The following is a 10,327-nucleotide window of genomic DNA, read 5'->3' as shown; positions in this document are numbered from 1 at the left end:
TTTGTTTTTGTAATTTTTGTTTTAAAGTTAATTTATATAGATTATATTTAAAATAATATAATAATAAAATAATAGTTTTATTATAGTTTTAAAATAGTTTTTGAATAAGATAATTTTGTGGCTCAACAATATAATACAGCTAATTTGTAATCAATAAATAGTTTTCAAACTTTAGATCTTTTTAATGTTTTCTCTCACTCTCAAATGTTTCCTATTTTTAAACAAAAATTATATCATGCTCCACATGTTTTTTCACACATTAACATCTGGAGTTTTATTTCTATTTGCTGATGGTTGCTCAAGGTTTGCTCTTGAGTTTATTTTTAAATAGTTTTTCTATAAATGTTTTCTCTGTCTAATAAATTTCATTGCTATTTGCTTCACTTGCTAAACCAGATGGTTTGAGGTATTCAGTTCAGTTGCTCAGTTGTGTCCAATTCTTTCCAACCCCATGGATTGAAGAACACCAGGTTTCCCTGTCCATCACCAACTCCTGGAGTTTACTCAAACTCATGTGAATTGATTTGGTGATGCCAACCAGCCAATATATCCTCTGTCATCCCCTTCTCCTTCTGCCCTCAATCTTTCCCAGAATCAGGGTCTTTTCCAATGAGTCAGCTCTTCATATCAGGTGGCCAAAGAATTGGAGTTTCAGCTTTAACATCAATCCTTCCACTGGACATTCAGGACTGATCTCCTTTAGGATGGAATGGTTGGATCTCCTTGCAGTCCAAGGGACTCTCAAGAGTTTTCTCCAACACCACAGTTCAAAAGTGTCAATTCTTCAGTGCTAAGCTTTCTTTATAGTCCAACTCTCACATCCATACATGACTCCTGGAAAAACCATAGCCTTGACTAGATAGACCTTTGTTGGCAAAGTAACGTCTCTGCTTTTTATTATGCTGTCTAGGTTGGTCATAGCTTTTCTTCCATGGAGTAAGCGTCTTCTAATTTCATGGCTGCAGCCACCATCTGCAGTGATTTTGGAGCCCAAGAAAATAAAGTCTATCACTGTTTCCATTGTTTCCCCATCTATTTGCCATGAAGTGATGGGACCAGATGCTTACTCCTTGGAAGAAAAGTTATGACCAACCTAGATAGCATATTCAAAAGCAGAGACATTACTTTGCCGACTAAGGTCCATCTAGTCAAGGCTATGGTTTTTCCAGTGGTCATGTATGGATGTGAGAGTTGGACTGTGAAGAAGACTGAGCACCGAAGAATTGATGCTTTTGAACTGTGGTGTTGGAGAAGACTCTTGAGAGTCCCTTGGACTGCAAGGAGATCCAATCAGTCCATTCTGAAGGAGATCAGCCCTGGGATTTCTTTGGAAGGAATGATGCTAAAGCTGAAACTCCAATACTTTGGCCACCTGACACGAAGAGTTGACTCACTGGAAAAGACTCTGATGCTGGGAGGGATTGGGGGCAGGAGGAGAAGGGGACGACCGAGGATGAGATGGCTGGATGGCATCACGGACTCGATGGACGTGAGTCTGAGTGAACTCCGGGAGTTGGTGATGGACAGGGAGGCCTGGCATGCTGCAATTCATGGGGTCGCAAAGAGTCAGACACGACTGAGCGACTGAACTGAACTAATGGGACCAGATGCCAAGATCTTAGTTTTCTGAATGTTAAGCCAACTTTTTCACTCTCCTCTTTTTCTTTCATCAAGAGGCTCTTTAGTTCTTCACTTTCTGCCATAAGGGTGGTGTCATCTGAATATCTGAGGTTATTGATATTTCTCGATGCTGGCAATTTGGTCTCTGGTTCCACTGCCTTTTCTAAATCCAGCTTAAACATCTGCAAGTTCACGGTTCATGTACTCTCGAAGCCTGGCTTGGAGAATTTTGAGCATTATTAAAAATGGTTTGGGGTATGCTCTCCTTCTAACTCACTGGTTCTTAACTGCTCACATTTAGAGCTTTCATTGCAAATCTTGAGACTTCTGCATCTCCTCTTTAAGAACAGTGTTCCACCTCTTCCAGTCACACACATTTTCTTGCAGTGTCAAGGATCATTAGGAGACCTGATCTGAAGTAATCCTCTGGTGGTCTAAACCAGGTGCTTTTGGTGTGGCCCATTTCCTCAGCTGGGAAGACCCACTTTCCAGCAAAGCCTGGAGGTTAGAGTGCTGCTCTACATGTTGCCTGGTGACCTCTTGGGAAGCCTCCTCCCACCACATTCCATGGTAGCCTCACCATTTCCGTATGTGGGGCTGGCCCTGCGTCTTGTCACCTCTAACTGCTCTCCCGCCTTCACTCCTTACAGATTCTGGAGAAACCCCATCAGCACCTTGAACTCTATCACTTAGCCTATGTGGAATCCTCTCTTTCCTCTGATTTTCTTTGCCATCTGGACCTTGACAAATTTACCTCTTTATATATATATATATATATATATATATAAAACTTATTTTTGTCTGTAGGTTTCCTGTCTTACCAAGAATATTACATATTTTCTAGGTTTATGGCTGTGATTTGAGATGAACCCATTTCAACAAGATAATCCCAATATTAAAAAGTTGCATTTAATGCTTCATGGACATTCAACATTATACTTGATTTAAAAGCATTTCCCTTGTGCCAACTCCTACTGTGTTGAAGGTATTGGCTATGGATGAAAGAAGTGTTGAACAAAGAGGCTCAATGACTTGCCTAGGATCCCTTGGCATGATGTGACAGAACTAAAATAGATACTCTGGTCTGGAATGGGACTCTGGCACATGCCTTGTTTTAGCCGGCTTCTTCTTAGGCCGTGGCTATATCCAGTTCTGACAGGAAACCTAGCTGATTGTGGTGAATTCTTTTTTTTTTTTTTTTTCTCCTTGTGTTTATTCCTTTTTGTTTCTCAATACACCACAGCAACCATCAGTTTGGCATCATGTGTTGAAAACTTTTTAATCTCTGGATTTACATGATACCTATTCAAAACTTAGATAAAATGCAGTGATTTTTTAAAACTCAGATAAAATATAGAAAATTGATCATCTCTTATAGAATTAATTATTTTAAAAAAGCCAAATGTACACGTGTACAGGTAATGCTGCATATTAAAGATGGGAAAACTTTAAAAATCTGATTTCATGGAGCCTGCCTCAGACCACATTATGGTCTCCCTGAGTGCCTGCTTGGAGGTGTCCATGTGTACGTGTTACTGAACTCTGGTCCCACTACTTGCTTGATGACTGAAAATCGATACCTGTGGGGAAAGTATTGTTTGAAACCAAAATTACTTTTAAACAGGAAGCCAGCATCTTGGAAGAAGGTGAACTCAGTCTAGTTCAGTTCAGTCGCTCACTCATGTCCGACTCTTTGCAACCCCATGGACTGCAGCGCAGCAGGCTTCCCTGTCTATCACCAACTCCCAGAGCTTTCTCTAACTCGTGTCCATCTAGTCGGCGATGTCTTCCAACCATCTCATCCTCTGTCATCCCCTTCTCCTCCTGCCTTCAATTCTTTCCCAGGATTACGGTCTTTTCCAGTGAGTCAGTTCTTCGTACCAGGTGGCCAAAATATTGGAGTTTCAGCTTCAGCATCACTCCTTCCAATGAATACTCAGGACTGATTTCCTTTAGGATTGGCTGGTTTGTTCTCCTTGTAGTCTGCACTGGTTTTAGGGCATGTGAGCTTCAGCAGTCACAGCATACAGCTCAGTAGTTGTGGCACATGGGCTTTGTTGCCCCACAGCATGTGGAATCTTCCCAGATTAGGGATTGAATATGTGTCCCCTGCATTGGCAGGTGGATTTCCTTCCACTTTACCACCAAGGAAGTCTGAGGTGAACTCAAATCCCCCAAAACTCTGAAGATTCTGCTCAGCCATGAAAGTCTTTAAAGGGGAAACAGGAAGTAATCTTAGCTAATTATTGAGCTAAGGGATCAAACTCAGTCATCTCCCAGTGTTTGCAGGCTTGTTGAGTCCTATGATCTTTCTTTAGATGCCATCTTGTTCACACAATTTGCTCACAAGGTACCTTGTTCACACAGTCTATTCACAAGATGTCTACTTGCTTGGTTATCTGTTAATTACTTATTCTTCATTTCTACTTCTTTGATCAAGGAAAGAACCAACAAATTAAGCAAGGTACAGTGTGATCAAAAGATTTAAAAGTTGTGCTTGGGCTGGAGATGAGCAGATCATGGCCTGCTGTTTTAAGGTTGGTTACAATATAGATCTGCTAAAGTGACAAGACAAAAGGAGCTTCCTGCAGAGAGCTCTTTCATGCAAAAAAAAAAAAAAAAAAGCTGCTTACATTCACTTTACAAACAAAGGTGAGAACCACAGAGAAGGGGCCATTTCATGGTGAATAGAAACTTCAGTGTCTCTGCTATCATTTCTTGGGGTGAAATATTTCAACATAGGACAGAAATAACTGTGGTCCCACAGAGATGCTGCAGAAACCTCTTCTTTTCTATTAATAGCTACTTTTAATGTTTTGCTTTCCTGGAGCATTTTCCTCCTGTAGGGGGAGAACACTCTGCATGGAAGAAGCAGCTGCTAGACAGACACTTAGGGCTTCACAGGTAGTGCTAGTGGTAAAGAGCCCTCCAGCCAGTGCAGGAGACCTAAGAGATGTGGGTTCGATCCCTGGGAAGGGAAGATCCCCTGGAGGAGGCAATGGCACCCCACTCCTGAAGCCTGGTAGGCTTCAGCCCATGGGGTCACAAAGAGACAGACATTTAGAAGAAGCTGAGTCTCAGGCTGCCTTCCTTCATCAAACATACAGTACAGTGCAGTGGTTCAAACTTGGGGGGAGGGGAATGGGAAGCCTGAAAACAATATTGAAATTAATCTTTTTTTCTTCTTAATAAGCTCTGCAGAAAATTCTGTGGCATTAGACACACAACAAAACAGCATGTAAAATACACAATAAATGTTCAATGTAGAACTTGAAGGTGAGTTATGGAGGTCCTATAAAGGTTTATAAATCAGATCTGGCAAAAGGCAGAGATGAGTGGGCACCAGACATTTGTGTCTCAGAGACTATGTGAAAGACCAAGGCCTGTAGGAGACTGGGAACCCTGCTTTCATCATCTACTTTCCCAGTGAAGATATCCAGAACTTTCTCTCCAAGATACAGCAGCAGCTACCAGTGCAGATTCCAGCAATGGAATGATTTGCTGGCTGTGTGATCAAGGTGCATCTCGTTACTGATCTTAGTCACTGTTTTTTACCTGGAACATCTGGATGCTGATGGTACCTATGCTCTGGGGTCGAGGGAACAATTAGACAGGACAAGATGCAGTCTATTACAACAAAGAGTCTGGTGTATTAGTGCCCAGTAAAGAGTAACTATGATAGTGCTATGGGTATCACACAGTGAAGTTTTTCACACTGGATGTAAGTGACTTGATGCTCTACCATACCAGAGATGTCGTGGTTCCTCCAAGGGGTGTCTGGGTGTCTCTGTCTAAGGCCCAAAGGTCAATATAAAAATAAAAGACAGGGCACAGAGTCTGACCTCCTTGTTTAGCATTCTGGAGCAACCAAAAGCTCCCCTCCAACCCAAGCATATTTGCATCAGCATTCTTAAATTTCATGCTGTTTTCTGAGGATCATCATGATTCAAATTTTAATAATCTTGTTGAAAAACAAATCAAGAAATGAAAAGAAAAATGAGCTGGAGATATTGCATTTCTCTGGAAGGCTACCACTAATTAAGACATTGAAAACAATTTTAACACCATTTCTCACTACTGTGACAAATCTGACAGATTTACAAATTAGCATTCTGGGACGCTCACACTGAATGTCCATGTTTTGTCAGATTCTGTGATGGATCACAAATGGGCTTGATAATTGCCCCAAGTTGATACAATACCTTGCAAAAAGTAAAGCACATTCTCAGGTGATTGCAGGAAACTGGTCTTTTCATTTGCATTAAAAACTATTGTTTTTTGCAGTTATGAGAGTAAATGAATAACATTTTTTAAGGCTAAGTTACTAATTCTACGTTAGATAAATTTCAGGTTCAAAAATGATTATATACCAGTCTCTGTGCTAGATAGCCAAGCCATGTGGTCTACTTAGTAGGATCCTTCCAGGATATTTGGAACCCAAGATACAGATGGGAAATACTTCACAAAATGTGGGGTGACTCCAAATCAGTACTTTTCCAGCAAATAAGCTGCTCAGAATAATTTATCATCTTATGCACGGCAGCTGCTGCTGGGCTCACTGAATCCCTGTCTCCCACAGGAGAGGAATAATTCAAGGGCAGTTCTGAAAGGTCACTTCTGCCAGGAAATTTTTGATAAATCAGCAGACATAAACCATGGGTTAGGTTGCAATAGCTGTTTTCTTTTCTTTACCTTTCTTTTTGTTTTCTTTTCCTACACATCCTCACCCCCTTCTTTTCTTCTTCTTAATATAAAGCTATCTTGTGTAGGTAGATTGCTGAGCAGGAGGATAGATTCAAGTTGAATTTTTAGAACATCTGGGGTTGAGCTTCAAAGGTTTTGAAGGTTGAGTTTCAAAATAATTTTAGATAGAGGAACCAGAAATAGAAGTATCCCTTTTCTAAATATTGTCCTTTTCCCATACATAAAGTGTTCTTCCTCTTTAGCCCAAGATAAAGACTTATAATCTTAGCACTGACATCCAGCATAAGTGGATTCTAACCATGAGTTGGGAAATTACATCCATTATCTTGTTTATTTCCATCAGTTACCAAGTAAATAGTTTTGTTTTTTTTTTTTTTTTTCAGAAGAAAATAGACTCTGAGGAGTTAAGTGACTGGTTCAAGGTGACACTGCTAGCAATAAATCAGTATTCAGCTCAAACCTCTGTGTCTCTGGCCCACAACTTTACTCCTGTTCTGTTTCACTGTGGCTTGGTTACATTTATGGGGCTTCCTTGGTGGTGCGGCAATAAAGAATTTGCCTGCAATGCAGGAGACCTGGGTTTGATCCCTGGATCAGGAGGATCCCCTGGAGAAGGAAATGCAACCCACTCCAGCATTCCTGCCTGGGAAATCCCATGGACAGAGGACACCGATGGTTGCTTTTATATGCTATTCTGTGAAAGACAGAGATCATATCTTTGCTCTGCTTCATAAATGCCTGTGCAGTGAACCTACAGCAGTTGCTCAACATGGGTTTATTGAAAGAATAAACAAACAAATAAGCAAATGATTGTATGAAGCTACAATCACTATTGCTCCAATCACTTGCTCAACATTTCTCGATTTAATATCTGCAATGAACCAGGTCAGTGTTCCCAGAAGCACATCCTGAGACAGAGAGTCACATGCACTTGATGTGTTGAGAAAGTGATCTTGGGAGAAAGAAGATGAAGAAAGAAATATAGAACAAGGCATGGAGCTAAACAAAGATGTGATCTCAACTAGAGTCTGACTTCAGCCTGATCTCACAGGGAGTTCTGGAGTGGAAACTGGACCACAGAGTGCAATTAGACAAGAAACAGACTTTTCTCCATCAGTCATTAGCTGTGAGCTGCCCATATGGGAGGGGACATAATCTCCCAATCAGACAGTTTCTATCAGTCAAGGGTGATTCTCTGGAAAAAGGGCAGAAGGAGCTGGGGATGAATACTCAAGGTGAAGGGGATTGGCAGGAACCAACAGCACCTTTTAGGGCAGACATTATTAGAGTCTTATAGACATTTCCCAAGAGAAACCGCCATCGGTGTGCACTTCCAGTGCCGGAAACCCACTCTGACATTGCCATTCAGGGCCCACTCTAAGACCAACCTTCCTCAGGATGTCTCCCTGGACCACTCCACACAGGGATCTTTCCTTTTCAGAAGTCCTACAAGTGCTTTCCTGAACCAAATGTTTATACAGTTAATCATTGCCTTTAAATGCCTTGAGATTGTTATATATGCATATGATTATGTCTTTATTAAACCTGAAAATTCCTCCAAGGCATAGATTGTGGCATCAAATGGCAATCCTTACTTTGATGCACCTGGCCATGTTAGATGTTGTCCGGGATGTAGTAGAAGGCATTGGTCCTGCATAATAATGAATAATGATAGACTGAAAGTAATAAATAATAATGTACACTCTGTAGTGCTTTCTATTTGTCAGGCAGTGTGCTAAGCACTCAAGTATCATTTCACATAATCTCCACAAATTTCTGTCAAGTAGTCTATTATTAAGAATTCTAAGATAAGAGATAACCTGGATACAGAGTGACTTAAGCAAGTTAGCGATTTTTTTCATCCTGTATCTGGGAAATCTGGAGAGTATTCCTGACCTCGGTTTCAAGGCTCTCTTTGATTCTGTTGGACTTTTCTAAGTGTCTGTTACCCCATGCTTCCACAGTGGCTAATGCTGCTCCCACAAGCATTCGTTTGATTCAAGTCAGGAAGGATAAGTTGTTGCTGGCTGCATCAGACAGAGTAAAACCCTTTCCAAGAGATGCAAGGAAACTTCTGCTTCCATGTTATGGCCAAAACCATGTTATAGGGCTATTCTTTCAGCAGGGAAGGCTGCAAAACTATGCATTTCTTTTTCTCAGATTCTTTCTCATCCCAGTGGGATGAACTACAATAAGAGAGAACAAGAATTTGGAACGTCTATCAGGTCAACCCAAAGACATTATCTGCTGCATGCGATTACTAAATTCATCTCCATTTCACAGAATAGGAAACTGATACAATGAAACAATTATCCAAGAACTGGTAAACAGTGCATCCAGTATTCATATTCAATTACGACTGTATATTTTGCACTTTTGACTACTATGCTGTATTACCTCTTTAGTTACTATATCTTAGAACCACATTTCTATCTCAAAAATGATAACTCCAGGATAAGGATAATTTAGAGCACTACCTTAGAGCATTTGTCATTAACAATAAAAACATCTAAACCCTGGGTTAACATTTATTTCCAATAAAGACTAACTGTGAGGAAGCTGGGTTTAGGTTCATAAGGAGAAGCTCTTATGATGTGAGTACAAAGAGGATGATGACCTCTGTTAAGCAGAGTGATGGAGCAGACATGCATGTTGAATCCTCCATGCTTAATACAGAAGTCATCTAAAAAAGTCTACTTTTTTTTTTTTAAACCTAGGAAAGATCACCTCTATTTTTTGATCTCAGAATACCAAGGTGTTTTATACATCCTCATTTTGGTAGTTCAAACCTTCCTGGGTGAGAAAATTCATTTAATTCTTTTTGAATCTCTGTGCAAATAAGACACAGAATAAGGTTTCTTGGCAGAAGGTGTGGTATAAATGTGGAATTCAGGAAAGGTAGGGGTCCTAGCCACCCACTTTTTAATTTACAGGTAGAACTGACTCCCAGGACACAAGCAGAGACAATACAGTTGAAATGGTGTTGGGAAGGTGCTGGACGTGGCACCCGAGTGTACTGGAGTTTGCTCATACTGATGCAACAGAGTCCATTGCCACCATTTCTTCCCAACTCTGTGTTCAGTGATGTCACATGGATACTTAGAATCATGTACAGTGGAAGTATCAATACTTATAGCACACATGTGACAAACAATACAAACAAGGGATTCCTCCGCCGCCCACCCCACCCCCCACCCCACCCCGAGAGCCAGTTGTTAAACATTGACTAGCACACCAACCCATTAAACTCTTCAGACAAGTAAAATCACGTTCCAAGACAAAAAAAAAAAAAAAAAAGGAAAGAATAAAGAGGAAGGGAACTGAACGTAACAATATCTAATTTGCCTAGGATTTCAGGAACTCCTCAGATGTGCAATCCCAACTGCTGACTGGACCCCATTATTGATATGAAAGTGATATGTTTTCATCAGAGGCCTAGGGCTCTGGGTGGGGGGTGCTTTTGGGGCAACTGGCTTGGATTCCTTTAATCAGCATTTGTTTCTTGCTTTACACACCTGTTGTTAACTATTGTAAATCCAATGGCATATGGTTATATTTATGATAAATTCTTTAAATAAGGGGGACACATTTAAACATTATCAAGTTCTTGAAGGCAAGCTTACAGACCAGTTCGCCTTGCGCAGTGGAGCTCTACTCTCCCATTCATTATCCCTCTGAGGCAATGACTTTTCACAAGCAATCAATAGCTAACCTGGTAAATGGAAGGGCTTCTTAAAAATCCATTGCCTGATTGCTGAGACTGAATGTTTTATTCATTGACAGCTGTGATTTATCATTTAGTGGTGAGGAGGAAAATGTTTGTTCTAGCTGTTCTCACCAATGTTGCCCAGCAGTGGGGCTTTCCGTCTGCTTCCACAGAGCAGATTGACTTTCAGTTGGGGAATCACAGCTATATTTAGAATGTCAGGTCATTAGCTATCTGTAAACAATCCAGATGCATTATCCTTCTCATTGTTCATAATTAAACTCCTCATCGTGGGAA

Source organism: Oryx dammah, unplaced genomic scaffold (assembly GCF_014754425.2).
Source record: "Oryx dammah isolate SB20612 unplaced genomic scaffold, SCBI_Odam_1.1 HiC_scaffold_27, whole genome shotgun sequence".
Classification (NCBI taxonomy): domain Eukaryota; kingdom Metazoa; phylum Chordata; class Mammalia; order Artiodactyla; family Bovidae; genus Oryx; species Oryx dammah.
Note: the sequence above shows the minus strand (reverse complement) of the source record.